This window comes from Pelodiscus sinensis, chromosome 4 (genome assembly GCF_052426305.1).
Source record: "Pelodiscus sinensis isolate ZL-2025 chromosome 4, ASM5242630v1, whole genome shotgun sequence".
Classification (NCBI taxonomy): domain Eukaryota; kingdom Metazoa; phylum Chordata; order Testudines; family Trionychidae; genus Pelodiscus; species Pelodiscus sinensis.
In genome coordinates, this window is record NC_143055.1 from 24,412,305 (window position 1) to 24,428,788 (window position 16,484).

General features: G+C 41.9%; 1 long non-coding RNA gene across 4 annotated transcripts; it reads right to left on the bottom strand.

The window, feature by feature from the left end:
* Positions 1-1,616: 1,616 nt before the first annotated feature.
* On the bottom strand, positions 1,617-14,548 carry LOC102460693 (uncharacterized). 4 transcript variants are annotated; one of them, XR_012904388.2, is made up of 8 exons: positions 14,265-14,534; positions 13,654-13,720; positions 8,955-9,044; positions 8,053-8,254; positions 6,977-7,056; positions 5,456-6,409; positions 4,468-4,528; positions 1,617-3,446 (listed from the first exon to the last, which is right to left on the bottom strand). It is a non-coding gene; the product is annotated as an uncharacterized LOC102460693 (long non-coding RNA). The 4 variants fall into 4 exon arrangements; XR_016349391.1 differs by having other exon boundaries at positions 1,617-5,580; positions 6,286-6,409; positions 14,265-14,548; XR_012904387.2 differs by having other exon boundaries at positions 1,617-6,409; positions 14,265-14,543.
* Between the last annotated feature and the right edge of the window lie 1,936 nt (positions 14,549-16,484).

The following is a 16,484-nucleotide window of genomic DNA, read 5'->3' on the forward strand; positions in this document are numbered from 1 at the left end:
ATGACTACTTGTCTCATTGCAGAAGAAGCAACAACAACTGAAGATTAACATTGTCTGGACCAGTGCTTCTCAACCTTTTTTTAATAAAGTACCCCCTTAAAAAAAAGATAAGTACCCCTCTTTAAAAAAAATGAAATTAGAAGTACCCATAGTACCTACAGTTTTCAGACACACACAATTTTTTTCTACCATTGCAACACATTTGTTTAAACAACTTAATTGTAGCCGGGTGGGCGATGAAACTTTTTGGTGTAAAAAGTACAAAAATAATAAAGCGCTGTAAAACTTACAGCAATTCAGTTTTCTTCAAATTTCAGTTGTGTTGACATCCCTCCCACCCCCCGACTTCTCGCAAGAACTCCTAAGGGTACTCACACCACTGGTTGAGAAACGCTGGTCTAGATCAACAGTATTTTATAGCCCCGTGTGCTTAATATGTAATACCTAAGCATACAAATTGATACTTTCAGCGTTCTGAAAGCCTTCACGATGTTGTGAACATAACAAATTATTCTTTCATGTCATTCAGGTACACACACTAAGACACCTGTGGAAGGTGTTCTTGCCACCATATACCCTCAGAAATTTTGCCCAGAAAGTGGGAGGCAGCTTTAATTATTCTGGAGCACCACTAGCCAAAGCTGCTGAAGGAGTGGTACTAAATCATCACTTCTAGGAATTGACTTGTAATACTCATAGTAATTTTAATTTCTAAAAGTCCCAATTCATGGATACCTATTACCATATCTTGTTTTTACTTCTGTCCATCTAAATATGAGCTTTTTTGTATGTGTTCTTTTACAGCCTAGTTGCTATGGAGATTACAGACACACACTTCCTTTCTCTCTCAGCCTGAAGTTGCAGCCAGAATGTTTTTTTGAAAACTACTTTTTATATTTCAGCATTGTCTCCTTTCAATACATTCATTTCCAAAAATGTGTTCTGCTGATCATGAAGCAAGAACTGGGAAATGGCTTCCTGCCTCTATTATCTATTTACACTTCTAATTGTTGCCTGACTCTATCCAATGCTTCAACACCTTTTTCATTGCATTTCCTCCCCACCCTCCCACATACATACCTCTCCAATGATCCTGGTTCTGGACTATGCAGACACTCCCAAACCTTTTCTCCTCAGATGCAGACTCCCTCCTGCCTTGTGAAAAATATCTGTTTTCCTCCCATCTACTTCCATCACAGGATTCCCTCAAATTCCTCCCCTGCTGCCTCTTAAATATAGGTTCCTCACTCCATCCTCCTCCCAGTTGTAGATTCCCTCCCACAAAATCTCTTGAGCTCCCTCTTTATTTGCCTTCCAGTTGCATTCCCCTCCTCTTTCACACATCTTGGCGGAGGGGAAAATCTGCAACTAATATAGGTTATTTTATCTCAAACAGACAATGGGTATGACAATTTACATCAGCTGTGGATAATTTCTGATGACTGAAGGCAGGAATAGTGCAAAGAAACTTTTAAGTTCTCACACGTGATACAATAAACCTCTTCTTATATGTTTTGCGCTACGAATTGTGAAGGAAAAAACTGCTAGACTTTCATCCCAGAAAGGCAAGTAATGTAGATGGAACACTTAAATCAAACAAACACAATCCAGCTACATTTTAAAGTATAATCACACATTTTATTTATGGCATGTACAATAATATTTGTAAAACAAGGATTGTAACTTTGTTTTATGCTCAACAAGCATGTTTAAGAAGCAGCTATTCTTTGTTATTAACAACCTGACAACAGGTACATTTTAGATGAATTTCAATTCTATGGAACTGCAGAGTAGTAACATGGTGCCAGTTTAAAACAAGGACATATTGCTAGATTCAAGCTAATGAAAATTTGAAATTAGAGCAGCAATAAGTACAGTAATTTGACTAAGCACTGGATAATGGAAATAATGCCCCTAAATGACAAAAAAGGTGAAAAACTGAGCTGTCCTTTATAAATGTTTTAAAAAAAGAGCGATTTAATAACTACAGAAGTTTCTATTCAAGGCTCTATAGCCATGTCTATACTCTGTGGAAGATCAATGATGCTGAGGTCCATCTTCTGGGGGTTTGAATTAGAGGATCTAGTGAAGATCTGCTAATTTAAACTGAGAGGGCTCCCCCATCAGCACTAGTAGTCCTGCTCCTCAAGAGGAGTAAGGGAAGGCAATGGGAGCCTGCTGTTTTGACATCTCAAAAAAATAATTTAAGATGTGTCGACTACAGCTACATAATTAACGTAGCTGGAGTTGCGTATTTTAAGTCAACCTCCCCCTTTAGGGTAGACCAGGCCTATGCGAATGTGCTGTAACAAAATAATAGTCTGCTATATATTAGTGATTATCTCACTGTCTCAAACTTTTGTCTTTCAATTGTTCATGTATAATAAAATAACCATATAATTTGACTATTTCTGAAATTCAATGCCTTCATATAACCACTCAACACAGACTGGACTGCATAGTTTTTCTTTATGCAAAAACTTTATTATAAGTCCTTGCTAAAAAAACCAGAAAGGTGAGAAGATTCAGACATCAAGTCTTTAAGGTGCCACACGACCCCCCATAGTTTTTACTTGAAATTGAGTTATTCAGACAAACTGCACTCACACTTCTTTACCATTGTTACTTAATTTAAGCTTTACAAGAACCATGTGATGTAGGTAAGGAATATAAAGGGACTTCTTCAACCGCCACTGAAACACAACCACTTTTGAAGCATAAGACAGAAATTACTTAGTGGTGCACAGCAACAATACCTAACAGTTTAGGACAGGAAGAGAAACACAGTATCTAATTGAAAATTCAAGGTGAATTTAGGTGGGCACAATATATTTACCTGATATAGAATTTGTGTGAAACTCAAACACCCCATCCTTTGGAACTTTTATGATGAGATTTTCAAAAGCTCTCAGCATTGGTTTAACTTGGCTCCCATTGCATTCAATGATTTTAATAGGAGCAAAGATAGAACAGACCATCTAACAAAGTGCTTTTCACCCATGAAAGCTTATATCCAAATAAATCTGTTAGTCTTTGAAGTGTCACAGGACTTGTTTTAGTTAGGGTTATATAGTATAAGTTGTGGGTGCAGTATTTTCCTCCCCTTTTCTGAATGGAGATGATCAGTACTGAGTCAAGTTAATAGGTCTGTTTCTTTATTGGTAAATATGTAAAGTAAAATGACATACCCACCTCTGTAAAGTGACTTATAAGCCATTATAAACAGTGTATTTCAATAATAATTGAGTATATTCAATAGTGTAATTGCTTTCTATGAATTTTTGTCACAACTTTATGTCCATGTTCAAGTGAATGAAGACTTCAAGTTGTCACAACTGCAGCTAAAAGAATTTGGTTTTGCCTTTTAATCAGACAAGGAAGTTGTATGCTACTCTTAATTCATTCATTGAGCATTGTCCATCCTGTGCATTGAATGAGGAAGAGTCCTATGGGAAAAGCAACATGTGATCATCTAATTAAAGATTTATCATAATTAGAGATTCTGTTTTTCAGGGCTTAATAACTTCATTTTGAGGGGAGGTTACTTTTAGTAATTATTGAAAGCATTATGCAGATATAAAAAAAAGTGGGTTTTTTCGGAGCTCTCTCTGGCTGCGTCTAGACTGGCCAGTTTTTCAGGAAAATCAGCCGCTTTTCTGGAAAAACTTGCCAGCTGTCTACACTGGCCGCTTGAATTTCCGCAAAAGCACTGACTTCCTACTGTAAGAAATCAGTGCTTTTTGTGGAAATACTATGCTGCTTCCGTTTGGGCAAAAGTCCCTTTTGCGTAAAACTTCTGCGCAAAAGGGCCAGTGTAGACAGCTGAGATTTGTTTTCCAATTGCGAAAATGGTGAGTGGGGCTTTTTTGCGGAAAAGTGCATCTAGATTGGCACGGACTCTTTTCTGCAAAAAGTGCTTTTGCGGAAAAGCGTCCGTGCCAGTCTAGACGCTCTGTTCCAAAAATGCTTTTAATGGAAAACTTTTCCGTTAAAAGCATTTCCGGAAAATCATGCCAGTCTAGACGTAGCCTCTATGTATATGCTGCATCGAATAATGTAAATTATATCTATTACTTACTATCGCAGAATATAGTATTATGCAATCCTTTTAGAAATGTTCCATAGTGCCCTTTCATGTAGTACTATTTCAAATAGTACTAAAGTGCACTAAGGAACACTTAGGCTATTTCTAGACTGCTTATCACTTGCTGCGGCATGTAGTGTTATGTGTTGGTACCTGCTGCAGTGAAAAGCAGACTGCGTCCATGCTCCAGCATATAGCTACAGAGAAGTGAAAGGCCATTGCGGGGTGAGGAGGTGAGTGGGGAAAGGTTCCAGCAGAAGGATACACACAGCTAAAGCAGCAGTGATGATGACGTATGCAATGCTTGGGTAAGGGCAGTGCCATGTAGGGAACACAGCCACAGGACTCACACACAGTCCTCCCTTGCTTAAACACCAACTCACCATCCATACATGTAGCATGTACGCTACACACCACCAAGTATCTTCAGTGTGTACACAGGACCTACGCAGAACAATTAATGTACAACACATTATTGCAGTTCATACGTCACATCCCTGTATTCAATATCTCTGATCCATGTAGACAAGCCATTACCGTAGAACCTCAGAGTTACGAACACCTAAGAAGTGGAGGTTGTTCATAACTCTGAAGAAAACATGATGGCTGTTCTTTCAAAAATATATAACTGAACATTCACTTAATACAGTTTTGAAAGTTTACTATGCAGAAGAAAGATGCTACTTTTCATTTCACTAGCTGCCCCCCCCCCCAGCAGACCAGGGAGACGGGGGTGGCAGGACCGCCCAAGTCCTCCACGGCTTTGCCTCAAAGAGGCAAATGGTAAGCCTAAAGTAAATGCTGGCAAATAATAAAAATTAAAAGGCAAATCACAAACTGTAGACACTAAAGCAACTTTTTATTAATCTACAATATCACACATACTTGTGTAAACAATCATTGCCAAATAGACTTTTATCCACTGAGACTTTACACTGATCCACAATAAAGCTCTGCTTTCCTTCAATTTTAAGGCTTAATAATTATGATCATAATAATTAATAGTTTGATGAAATTAAAATACTGTAGGAACCCTAGGTCTCCTAGAACTCTCTTCCTAGCAATTTTAGTTAGGATACAAATGGTATATTCCTTCATTTATATAAAATAACGGACACAGCTGTTCTCTAAGGTCACATCTACACAGCAGGGCTAAAGCCGAAATAATCTATGCATCCTGAGCTTCCTCCGATTTCCCTTATGCCTCATAAAATGAGGGTTATAAGAGTCGAAGTAAGAAGTCCTCCAGCTCAACATTATTTTGACATAATGTCAAAATAACTGCTTGTAGTGCAGGTGAGGACTATGTTATTTTGGAACAACTGGCGTCATTCTGAACTAACGCTGCTGTGTAGACATATCCTAACTTACCACACAGGGTCCTCAATTTGTGAATTGCTCTTCTTTCTAAGAAAGCTTGTCAGGCTTCAGAGTCTTGATAGTGTTTCAATTCTTTCATAAACTTTGCATGTCCTTTTCTGCTTTTTTATATATTTCTGCAAAAAAAAGATACAATACATGCTATAATATATTTATATATATTACTAGAAAACTTACCTGGTGTTTATTGCCCAGGTCTGGCCTGGCTGCGGAGGTCTCCTGTTGGTCCCCAGATCTGGGCTAAGGGGAGGAGTGGGGGCCATGCTGGGCAGCCTGGTGGTGCTGAGGGTGGGTGTCTCTGGGTCCTGATGGAGGGAGGGGAGCCTGACCCTGGTACTGCTCCAGGGGAGGAGGTGTGTCAGTCGGGCCAGTGGCTCCTCCTCTCAGGTCTGGTGCCAAAGCAGAGGAGGAAAAGTTTGAGGCGGGGGAGCCACTTACCTGGGCCAATAGCAGGGCTTGCCATCTTGCCAGTCCCCAGCTGGCCACTTCCATCCTTGTACAGCTGCCCCCCCTGTGATCACTTCCCCATGTATAACTGTCCCCAGTTGTGACTGTGCAGTATTGCATCCTTCTGATCCTTTGAGCGTATGGAAAACCAATCAAACTCCAGGCACATCCCACTTTCTTGCCATAACCAGACCCTGACCTTACTTTAAGTAAGGATAAGAGAAAGCTGCACACCAAATTTTTTGGTCCTAGCTCTTACCATTTAGGAGGAGTCTTGAACAAACAGACTCACAGACAGACTATTAGATAGACAGATCGATAATATAACATGCCTCTTTTAGTTTGCTGTCTCTTTTAATGCTGAGAAGGCTTACTCGTTTTCCTGCTTGAGAAAGTTCAAACCACTGAGCAGTCAGCATCATGGTAATTTCAGTCAAAGGCAAATATGGATGTTTGACCTTCATTTTAATGCTCCACACATTCAAGAATATTATATACCTATCAACAACAGCGGGCAATATATCAGCAATTAACAAAACAAAGTTGTAAAAGGCATTTGTGTTTTATATATATATATATATATATATATATATATATATATATATATATGAAATACATGTGTTAAATACTGCCTGGTAGTTAACTGTTTATAAAGTTAGGAAATTGCTAGTTATACAACTTCTACATGGCTAAGTGAACCTTCCTTCAAATCATTTTAAAGAAAAATCCCCATATGGGTACACAAATCTGCACTAACCCGCAAGCACACATGACCACTCAACCTACAATACATTCCCTTTAGCCATTTCAGTCCTTCGCTGCACTTTTTTTTATGAATAGGATTAATAAAAGGTATTTGTCAAAATGCAATTTGAGAATTTCTAACATTTCCAAGCTATAAATATTTAATTGACCTCAGAGGCCATTCCCAAAGCCTTTAGCATTCTCTAAATCTTTACAGTTCAGAGCCCTAAGTTGCTTTAATATACTGCTTACAAGAGAGTATATTAAGAACAGTAAATTACCTGAATAACATATTCCACACTACTCTTACACGTTGCTTACCCTGTTGCATGGGCAGGAGGAGCTGAAAATTCCTTTGGAGATTTCCTTTTCTTCCCCTTGGATCAGCCACATTTTTTTTCCTAGAGAGGAGAGGGGAGGTAAAATACTTTGGACAACACTGTCCTTCACTGGTAGATCTAGCAAAGTCTAATGAAGAGACATAACTCCCATTTAGCAAACTAATATAGATGCAAAGCAGTTACATGGGTACCTTCACTGTACCATCTTGCATTACTATTGAAAACGGTATGAAGTACAATCATGGTTAATTAGAATGTTACACATACCCCTATATGATGTCTCTTCTGCTTAATGTACGTACAGCTTGAAACCCTTCCATTGTCATTTAACAACATATTAATATTAGTAGTTGTTACTAAATAATATGAAGCTTTTTCAGCCCTATATTGTTACTCTGAGCAGATACCTTTGGCACACTGGAAACTTTTTCCTTGACATCCTGCTGTTCTTTTAAGACAATCTTACTTCTTGAAGAAAAAGAGCTGTGCGTCATTAAATGTGTGGATTCTTTTTTATTTTTAAGGGTGCCTCTGATAAGAATGGACTAAAATGCCGTCTAACCTTTCTGTCTGATTTTCTGTAACTATTTATTAAATCCTGTATTCACAAGATGTAGGTGGAATTATGCTGCAATCACTCTCTAAAATGGATAGAACAATGATGGCCATCACATGTATTTCTCCAAGACAGCCTATTACCTTTTATACAAGATGAATCTGACTTAATGTTTTATGCTGTTGTAATATATTTTAAATATTTGTATTATAAATGGAAATAAAAAATGTGAACATGACAGTGAACAATGATTAATACAATGTTTTTACCAAATATACAAGTAACACATTATTACCCCCAAATAACTTTGTTACTGGTAGGGAAACACTGAAATTTGATTTGGGAATCTTAAAATAAATGCCTTTGTTTATTTATTGGTCCCATAACCAAGTATCAGTGTTGAAGAGGAGACCACAGTCATCTATTATTCACCTCTGAGCTCCCCTCAATCCCCCAAAAGAACTGCTCTTGGTGAGGGACAGTGGGTATGAAGCCCTTACCTTCCCCTTCTCAACATGGCCTCAGTTTCTAATGGTAGGTCCAGTAGCTTGGGAATAGGGAAGGGCAGATTTTTGGTTTCTCTAACCCACTTGTATGGGCGGCTTGATCTCCTCCCCCTCGCTGCAGCTCCAAATAAGACTGATTATACCAGACTCCTCTAACTGCTTGTAAGATGCGATGAGTCCTCCTCCCCAGCCTTCCCTGAAATGAAAGGCATCTTGACTGATTGCAAGAACAACAGCAGGTTTAAAAAAATCTTTTTAGTAAACTAGCTCCTTTTATTGTGCATATTGGCCTAGACCTTCTGGCAACATACCACAAAACTGAACTATTTCTATTCTTGGGCTTTATTTTACTGCTGTGGCCTCTGGAGATGACCCATGTTTATATTATATGTTGACTATATATAAACTCAACTATCTACCACTGTTATACTGTATTTCTAGAACATCTTCGTTAGATGTAGATAACTAAAAATCCTGTGTTTATCATATATTTTCTAAATATATATTCCTACTTCATTTTTACTATGATCTGTGTAACATGGGCATTACAGGACATAATCTAGTCTCCTAAACGTTATTTTGGACAATGACCTGAGCAGCTTATCTATTCAATTTATTGATGGAGGCAAGGTCTGTTTTCAGTTTCCACTGGGCATCAGATGCAGCTTCAAAACCCATAAAGTTTATAAAATGCATCACTGAAAGACTGTCCATCAACAGTAAACCTAACACACACTGTAGTCTTAGTGTTGGAGATAAAATATTGTAATCGTAAAAGGGATTGTTTTATACAAGTCAGAAGCAACAGACAAACTAAATTTTACTTTTACTGTCAATTATAGCACAAGCATTTAAGGATGACTAGTGTAAAAAATGTATCAAAAGTCAGACAGTACCTTCTGTTTGTTGTTCCAATTCCATAGCTTGCTTTATTATATATATGCAACAACACATCTCTACTGTTATTTGCAGCAGTACACAGAATTCTGTGGGGAAGAGATACCTTTAGGCATTACAGCTTTAAGACAATTACTGATACATAATTACAGTACTGTTGCATGTTAGTGTGGAATTTTATAAAAATGCTTGGACTCCCCCTGAAGTCAATAGAAGCATTACTAAGACAAAGCAGAGTGCTTTTAACAATCCCACTTGTCTGGTTACTAAGAACTCATGTATGTTACAAGTCTTTTTTGTACTAGTGTATTTGGAGGTAGCTGCCAAGCTCTGCCCATGGAAATATTTATCAATATAGCATGTAGTTAGAGAAAGATACAATGACAAGGGACACAAGCCAAATTCTCTTCTCATTTAACCCCATGCAAATCCCAATGGCTTCAACAGAGTTTTATTGGTGCAACAGAAGAGAATTTGACCCAATAACCTTCATTCCATGCCTAATCTGATCAGGTGCTAAACACACACATCTCCCATTGATGTACTTCCTAGATCAGGACTCCAGTGATGTTTGTTTTGAAACACAATAGCAACTACTGAATGCTAGTAGCAAAAAATAAAGGGTGTTTGATGTGACAAGAAAGAAAACCTGAGAGCAAAAATTTAGCAAATATGCTGCTGATTTTAGCCATCAAAACAAGTGCATCTGAGAACTTCAGCCACGGTACCTAAGACTGCCATTAAACATTGGGATTAGTTAGATATTGTTTAGGAGATTGGATTTGTCTTTATTTCTTGGCATCCAGAATTTGTATTTTATTTTTAAAAGGAGTGATTTTTCTAAATTGTCCACATAAAAAAAGAGCTTCATATGGGAAGGAGAGCCCAGTCTTAGGAGAAAAGTAGAGACTCACTGAACCTAACAACTGTCCTCAAAGACAGAAAATGGGGAAAAAATGATGTTTACTTTCTCCAGTTTTAAAGACCTAGTTCAGCAGTCTTTCTTTAGCAGAACTCTAAACAGCTGATGGTGCATTATGTATTAAAACAAACTAGCCAGAGCCATAGATACAAGTCCTCAGGGATTTTCTTCTTAAGCCGCATAGTAGCCTCTATTTTTACCTCCATTATCCTCAATCTCTTTCTTACAGCTAATCATCTAAACATACAGATCTATGTTCAAGAAAGCCATGCATGTGGCATTAGAGATCAATCATTATAGGATGCTTAAAAACTGTATCTTTGATGAAGATATTGCTCCTCTTCTTCACTAGCTTCCCCTTTAGTTTACTGTTTATCATTTCCAAATGCTTTATTCCACTATTTGGCAGCATGGTCACTGATTATTTATATATGTTAATGTCGCTATTAATTTTATATGATTCGACACCATACAAAGACATGGTTTGTCAGACTTTGCTTAACTCAGCTGTTCTGTGTACATAATAGGTGAGAATTTTTAGGCACTGTATTTGCAAAGCATACTTCTTCAATTAAAAAAATGTGACTCCCCACATATTGTTATCAGAAGCTGACACATCACGGATAACCTGGTTGCTTCAGAACAACTCTCTCCAGGCACTGACCTCAAACAAATACTGTGTAAATTGTGGGAGTCAGGGTAGCAAAGACTAGTGATAACATGAACAAACAAGAGCTGAGAAAGGACCCAAATGTGAATGTGGAGAGCCTTGGCAAATCTTCGAACAATACAGTGCCCCCTGTCAATATCCTGCACTCCTGCAGAACTATACACGCTAAGTGATAACACAAGATCATGGCCATGTTTTTGGAGCAATAAACTATGATGATGATGAGAAAATTAAAACACACACCAAGGATGAAAGTAATTACTAGGACTTAGCAGTCCATCAGGCTCCTTGGCAAGATGGGGAGGGTGGCTATGGGTGCCAGGAAGGGGCAGGTCTTTGGGTAGGAGGAACAGGTGCTGCCGCCACGGTGGCCAGGACCTCCAGGGCTGCGGTGGCAGTTGGGAGCCTTAAGGCTCCGGCAGTGATTTGAAGAGCCTGGGGCTTGGTCACTGCTGCTGCAGTAGTGGTAGCTGGGAACTCCAGAACCTTCTAAGTTGCTGGGCCCTGACACAGCTGTCCTATTTGCTCCCACAGACTCCATCAGCGGCCCTGCTGGCAGAACCACCGACAGGAGGAAACAAAAAGGGTAGTAACATTCAAGTGTTACTACAGTAGCGTTTTATTGTTGGCAGTGTAGGGGCTGGTACTCGTGGCTGGTTTTTACCTGCACCCTGTAACTGCCCACTTTCATCTCTGATACGCACGCACACACGGTCAGGCTAAGGGTCCATCTAGCCCAGTATCCTGTCAGTGACCAATGCCAGGTGCCCCAGATATAAATATATACTGAAGCACAGGGAAGACAGAATTGTACAGCTCTGTTAGTACTGACTTCAACCTACATTGAAGCATATTTAGTTTTTAACTCTATTTAGATCGGTTTGAATTGAATACTTTGTTCCGTATTTGAAATGAATACTCAGTAACGTACTATTTTCAACGTCATGCACATACACTGACCTATGGTGCATTAAGTTAGTGGGCTGAGTGAAAAGGCACTTGGAAGAGGGGAACATGGATTCACGAAGGGCAAGTCGTGCCTGACCAATCTGATTAGCTTCTATGATGAGGAAACTGGCTCTGTGGATATAGGAAAGTAAGTGGATGTGATATACCTTGACTTTAGCAAAGCTTTTGATACGGTCTCCCACAATATTCTTGTCAGCAAGTTAAGGGAGTATGGATTGGATAAACGGACTGTATGATGGATAGAAAGCTGGCAAGACCGTCAGGCCCAACGGGTTGTGATCAACGGCTTGATGTCAGGTTGGCGGTCGGTTTCTAGTGGACTGCCCCAAGGATCTGTTCAATATTGTTATTAATGACCTGGATGAGGGGATGGATTGCACCAACAGCAAGTTTGCAGATGACACTAAGGGAGGGGGAGAGGTAGATACTCTGGCGGGCAGAGATAGGGTCCAGAGTGACCTAGACAGATTAGAGGATTGGGCAAAAGAAATCTGATGAGGTTCAACAAGGACAAATACAGAGTCCTGCACTTGGGATAGAAGAATCCCAAGCATTGTTACAGGCTGGGGACTGAATGACTAAGTAGCAGTTCAGCAGAAAAGGATCTGGAGATTGCATTGGATGAGAAGCTGGATAGGAGTCAACAGTGTGCCCTGGTAGCCAAGAAGGCTAATGGCATATTAGGGTGCATTAGGAGGAGCATTGCCAGCAGATCTAGAGAAGTGATTATTTCCCTTTATTCAGCTCTGGTGAGGCCACACCTGGAATACTGTGTACAGTTCTGGGCCTCCCACTATAGAAAGGATGTGGACGCATTGGAGAGGGTCCAGCGGAAGGCAACCAAAATGATTAAGGGGCTGGAGCACAAGACCTATGAAGAGAGACTGAGGGATTTGGGTTTGTTTAGTCTGCTGAAGAGAAGAGTGAGGGGGGATTTGATAGCAGCCTTCAATTTCCTGAAGGGAGGTTCCAAAGGGGATGGAGAGAGGCTGTTCACAGTAGTGAGGGATTGCAGAACAAGGAGCAATGGTCTCAAGTTACAATGAGAGAGGTCTAGGTTGGACATTAGGAAAAACTATTTCACTAAGAGGGTGGTGAACCACTGGAATGGGTTACCTAGGGAGTTGGTGGATCTCTATCCCTAGAGGTTTTTAAGTCTCGGCCTGATAAAGCCCTGGCTGGGTTGATTTAGTTGGAATTGGTCCTGCTTTGGGCAAGGGGCAGGACTTGATGACCTCCTGAGGTCTCTTCCAGTTCTATGATTCTATGAAAAGGAAGTGTTTCTTTATAGATGTACATCCTAGATAGAATGTATAGTTTCACACATAAAATAATATTTTTACTATTAAAAAAAGATTTGGTTCCAACAAATTATGCAGTGTTATTGAAATTCATTCCACCGACACAGCACAATCATTTAGGCGTTAGGCAAGTGAAATGTGAGGCAGAAACACAGCCCTCAACCCAAGAATGCAGAGCTCACGGAATTACCATTCCATTCTGCCCCCCTCTGCACCAGTTGAATGGAGGTTCATGTTTGGTGTTCATGCAGCTGTATCTCTAGCTTGCCCTAAGGTGACCTTGCACAACTGCATAGGCAAGATTGGTACAGAAAATTTTCCTGTGGTATTCTATTCTATCCCTCTATCTGCTCACCCTATATGGGTGTCATTGTGCGACTATAATGTAATTAATACATTTTATGTATATTTAACAATATAATAGTACATGAAAATATACAGCAAATTTCAAGATCTTTTGGCAACTTCTAGTTGATCCACTGTGACCCTCGTAGAGTAAAATAAAGTGATGCAGAGGCAGAAGTATGGGGATGTGTAAAAAAAATAAAATAACTGGAGTTAAGGACCCAAACAAGGCCAGATAAATCTTCTAGTATTTAATACATTTCAGTTTGTATTCTATTGTTTAACAGTGTGACTGTGATCTTTGAGTTAAACACCTGCGTTAACTGCCATTAAGCAACATCCCTACATTAAACCCATGAGGCTTTTTTGAACCAGCAGCATATCACCTATATCTACTAAGTCGGTGTAAATGGTGTTAAATACTCCCCCCCCCCAACCAAAGCAAACCCAACCCAAAACCACACCCACACGCTGTGCGCATCATCACTGACCTGTTTTATGCAGATAACAGCTTTGCTGAAGAAAAGGCGGTGGGACACACCCTGTGCAGGGAGATGCCTATTGGACAAAGCACATCGACAAAGGGAAATTACAGGGAAAAGTCTCATTCCCTGGAAGCCTACTAATGTCCGAGCGAACCGTTAAAAGCCCGCTTGATGCTGATTGTGCCCTGGGTTTAGCGAGTAGCAATGCAGCGCCCAGCAGGTAGTGGGGCACTCTAGCAATGCCAGGCGGGTACAGCCAGCGATCAGGCCGTGCTGCACCCCGAGACACAGGCGGTCCAGGGATTGTCCCGTACGCGGTCAGCCTGTTCCTGTGCGCAGTAGCTGTCCGAGCCTGGGCGGGTGTAGCAGGCGCTGAGCTCTGGCCGGGTGGGGATGTTGCGTGAACCGAAGCCCCAGTCCGTACTGCTCACTACGCCGCCCTTCCAAGCCCCAGCCCCAGCCCAGCCAGGCCCCTTCCCAGTCACCGCCGGGGGCGGCCCCTACGTCCTCCATCGCCGCTACCGGCAGCGCAGCTCTGCGCCCCACGCGTCTGTCCCCAAGAGCCGGGCCAGCCCACTGCAGCAGCCGCTGCTCTCCCCACCCCGGCCTCTCCTCACCCGCCCGCGGGAGCCGCCGCGGCCTTTCCCCGGAGCCCGGACCGGCCTTGCAGAGGGAGGCGAAGGCTGCGCTGGCGCTTGGAGGGGCCGCGGCAGGGGGAGCAGCGCTCTCCGCCCCCCGGAGGCGGGGCGGCAGTGACAGCTGGGGAGCATGGGCGGGGCCCCTAGGTACAGACACTGGGCGGTGCGGCGCCGCCTGCTCCCCGGCTGCATCCAGACGGCGCTGCAGCCGCAGCGGCAGGTTCTCCTGGGGCAGCGTCCGAGGGATCGCGCAGGAATCCTGGCGGGCAGCCGGCGCCGCTGGTGAGCACCTCGGGGCTGGGCGGCGCGGTGGGCGAGCCGCTGAGGCAGGGTGGGGGGATGAAGGATGCTGCCGGGCAGGGATGGCGTGGGGCGAGTGGGTATCAAGTTCCGCTCGGGGAGCGGGCATGGCTGGGCTGTGAGCCAGGCGGCTGCTTTCCAACCCCCTCCCCGTCGGTGGCTCATTAAGAGTGGGACCCCGCTTCCCCGCCCACCCTCCTGTGCAGTGGGAGGGGAGCTGGACCGGTAGGCGCTGCCACCTCCAACCTCGCTGCGCGCAAAGCTGGGGGGATCCACCCTGCTGCATTCGTCCCCGGGGCTGCCGCTCACTGCGGAAAGCCGCCTCCGAACTCCGACCCCAGCCTCCCACGCCCAAGAGGCTGCGGGGTGGCCGCAGGAGCTAGTCCTTCAGATGCTCACGTCTGAGGCAGCGTGGGCTCACTGATTGAGTTCCCCACCCCCTCTGCCACTCTGGAGCAGCCATTAGTGGAGCTGGGGTGGGGTGGGGCAATGCCGCGCCTTGCTTAAAAAGGATTTCATCGCTTCTCAGGTGCCATTGTCTATCCGTTTAAAGTGGCAGTGAGGACCTGGCTAGCGCCTAACAAATTGTCTGGAGGAGGTCGAGTAAAGGCCCCTGGTGTCCTCACTCAGCTATTTTGGTGGAGAGGGAGCAGGCAGGAATCATAGAACACTAGAACTGGAAGGGACCTGGAGAGGTCATCAAGTTCAGTCTCCTCCTTCACATCAGGACCAAACACCATCTAGAATGGGCCTCAGCTGTTCCTCTAGCTTTATCCATCTCATGCCTTCAAAGTAGGGGTTGGATAATTGTACTATATATAGACATCCCCTCTGTATTTGTGAGGTTTGTGTTTCATTTATTTCCTTTTTATTGGTATTACTTGATGCCAAATCTTGCTTTGCTTGATTTCCATGGAGACTATTCATTTGAGAGAGGCCAAGAGGATTTGGACCCAAAATTGCAAGCATGGAATTCCCCCTGAAGTAGATAAGAGGGTTTGCAGGATAAGGCCCTCCTTTATGCATTTATTCAAAGGATAATGGGGCTCCCAATAAACAATATTTAAAGCACACAATTGCTTGTTTTCAACTTTCTTTTCTGTATCAACATTGAAAAAACAAACTTGTTCTGGAGATTTTGATGAGAAGAGTAGTCTGGACATTTATTTTCAATTTCCAATTTGTTGGCTTGTCTAGCTATGTTTAATGATGGCTGATATTTGAGAACTGTGTTCTTTTCTCTTCCTCTCTGCCCCTCTTAATGTTGGCACCACAAGCAACCTTCAGATTTTAGGCCTCTGCAACTCTACGGAGCTCAGTGGAGAAGAAAGGGATTTATTTTTGATTAAAAAGGAAAATTAAGGGATGGTATAGTTGTCAAATAGCAAATATGCAATGTTTTAATAATATTATTCTGTTAAATATTTACAGTTTAATTGTCATAGTTATCATCCAACCATACTTCATTAGTCCCTTAAATGATTCAAATTGTTTCACATGTAACTTGTTGCCTCCATATAAAAATGCCATCAACATAAGTTAAACAAAAAAATAACCTTCTCCAGACAAACACCCAAACCCTACTACAACTGATTTTCAAAGTGAGAAATTGTGTAAAATGCATCTAGTGAATATCATGGCTGGGAAGAACATTAATTCCACTTCCTGCCAAGATTCCTTTTCTTTTCTAGCTTTTCCTCAATGAGATCATTATCATGTTCTTAGGCCTTGCTCCTGCAAATATGCATTTATGTATCTCTTTTCACATAATATCGAGACTACTGATCTACTGATATTATTCATTATGTTTGCAGGTGTTTCTGCTCTGACTTTCACAAATCTAGGTGGCAAAGGCAGAAACTGCCCTTCATGTTGGTTTGCCCAAGAAAAGTCATGCAC